The sequence below is a fragment of the Stegodyphus dumicola genome, chromosome 3, assembly GCF_044657685.1.
Source record: "Stegodyphus dumicola isolate Sdum_Otavi_A_Nest chromosome 3, ASM4465768v1".
Classification (NCBI taxonomy): domain Eukaryota; kingdom Metazoa; phylum Arthropoda; class Arachnida; order Araneae; family Eresidae; genus Stegodyphus; species Stegodyphus dumicola.
Genome location: NC_140770.1, coordinates 203,749,904 through 203,752,809, shown reverse-complemented (window position 1 = coordinate 203,752,809; position 2,906 = coordinate 203,749,904).

Below are 2,906 nucleotides of genomic sequence, written 5' to 3'. Positions count from 1 at the left end.
ATTATGTTATAATCCCTCATTATTATGTAAAGGATCACAACAGAAAAACAAAATAGATACCAGTGTATTGTACCAAAATTTTATTAATGGTCACAAAATAACTTCATCTTTCCAGCTGTCGCTTCATTTAAAGTAAAAATAGATAATTAAACAGTAACTATAGTAACCGGATAGCTGTGAAAAGTGACATCTGTTTCTTACAGTAAAACGAAACTAGAAGAAATTTAGGTTATTTTTCGAAAGCTAATCTGAAAAAATTGGGAAACTTAAAAGCAGAGTACATCCGCAAGGGGACATACATAGTCATTATGCCTAGTTTAACAGAAAAGTTTAATTCAGTATAAACCATTTAAATATTTGTTGGTAGTTGAAAGTTATGTAAAAAATAAATTAATTTTTATACTTATTCAGTTTAATACATTTTTTATTCTCTAATTTTAGTGTTAGTATAAAATACACCAATGAATTTATTTTAGTTGATTCATTGGTGTATTGATTGAGATTAATTCGCCTATAACAACCTTTAATTTTTTAAAATATGTTTAATTATACCTTTTTAATTTCAAACATACTCGATCTGTAACTGCATAACAAGTTAAGAAATTTTAAAGCAATAAAAAAGTTTTTTAAATCTTTATTTTATTTTTAATTATGTATATAATTCACATGCAATAACCTGTATAAAACAAACGACTAGGTTTCAAGTATTCATATTGATACTGTAAAAAAACGAAACTGCAATAAGATATTGTTGCGTGCGTACGGGTTCGTTACGAAATCAATGCACAAGTCCGATGAAAAATGAACAAAAATTTATTATTATCACAACAAATATGCTTAAATTTCCTAAAATATTCATGCAGTATTACAATATCTCACAGCAGTTATCTTTTAACTACTCAAACGATCAAGAGAACTTAACTCAAAACAGCTAGAGAAAGCTAATCCGCGAATTCGCAACAAGAGCAGTTTTCTAAACAAACTCTGAAAACAACAACAGACTAAGTAACTACAACGAACTGAGAGGTTTTCCTCTTTTTATAAATTTTAAAATCGCCGCGCGAGAATTTTCTAGTACTTTCTCGAAATCAAAAAGAGTGATTTATTAAATGTTACATGCACGCGCAATTGTATTTTCAATTTTCCGGCTTAGCTTTCTTTTAATATTCGTCACGCGCTGCACTGCGCGGGAATTAAAACCATTTAATTTACAATTCAACTAACATAAGCTATTTAAATACCAAATCCGTAACACTGCCCCCTTCCCAAGGACTGCACGTCCCGGGCAGTACAATCCCTGGACAGGAAGCCAAACTTACAACTGTGGCATAAATGTAATAATAAGCATTACATTACAATAATAAACAACATGAACAATAAATGCAATAAATAAAACAAATCAAATGCTATCAAATACAAATCAAATACAAAATACAAATCAAATACAAAATACAAATCAAATACAAAATACAAATCAAATACAAAATACAAATCAAATACTAAATACACATTTAGAAACAAAAAGGACCATGGTCTTACATTATTTACAATTATTTACATTACGTACTATGGCCATAGCAATGAGCTAATCTGTCGTAATGAACGACTTTACGCTTAGAGTTCGAAGACTTACGGATCCGAATCACGACGTCATTCAGCCTGTTTAGGACCGTGTACGGACCACCCCAAGGTGACTGTAATTTCGGACACAGTCCTTTCCGACGAGTCGGATTCCACAACCACACCTTGTCTCCTTCGTGGAATTGATGTTCAGTAGCTCTTGTGTCGTAGCGGGTCTTCATCTTCTCCGTCGCCAAGTTGACTCGCTCTCGTGCAAAGTTGTGCATCACTTCAAACCGGGGCTGGAGATCTTGAATATATTCCTCAGACGATGAAGGAGCATCCAGAGGTCGACTAAACAAGAGATCACAAGGCAGACGAAGGTCACGACCAAAGAGCATCTGTGATGGGGAATAGCCGGTAGTCTGGTGAACAGCACTGCGGTAAGCCAGTAAAAACAGCGATAATTTCTTCTCCCAGTCCTGCTGGTTTCTGGAAACCATTAATGAGAAGTTATTAAGGATGGTTCGATTGAACCTCTCTACCATGCCGTCCGACTGAAGATGCAATGGCGTCGTTTGGGTTTTGTCAATGCCGAGTAGTTTCCATAGTTCTTTGATTACTGCCGAGGTAAAATTCCTTCCCTGATCGGAATGTAATTGAAGAGGCACTCCGAACCTGGAAATCCAGTGCTGTATCATCACCTCAGCTACTGTAACAGCCTCTTGATCAGGAATAGTGTACACTTCAGGCCAATTGGTGAAGTAATCAATGACAACGAGTATGTATCTGTTGCCATCAGCAGTTCGTGGCAGAGGTCCCAAGATGTCAAAGGCGATACGTTCAAAAGACGCCCCTACGTTGTAACGTTGCAGCTTGCCTCGGCTGTGTCTCTTCGGTCCTTTCCGACCTGCACAGGCATCGCAAGATCGGCACTACTTTTGCACGTCACCCTTTGCATTGTTCCAGTAAAAGCGCTCACGAACTCTCTGCAAGGTCTTCATTATTCCAAAGTGACCTCCTGTAGGGCTGTTATGTAATTCTTTAAGGACATCAGGAATCCGGGATCTTGGAAGTATCAGTTGGCATCGGAACGTCTTCCCATCATCCGATTCGAATTTCCGGTATAAGACGCCGTTTCGAATGTGAAGTGAATCCCAGAGTGCCCAGTATTGTTTTGTTGTAGGACTACAGATAGAAATGTCCTGCCAGATAGGTTTTCTCGTTGATGACTCCATTAAATCAATTATGGGTTTAATGTCGCGGACTTCCAGCTGGTCTTTCCTGCCTTCATCATCACTCCACGGGTGTCGGTCAGCCGATGTTGATGTTGTAATTTGTCTTGC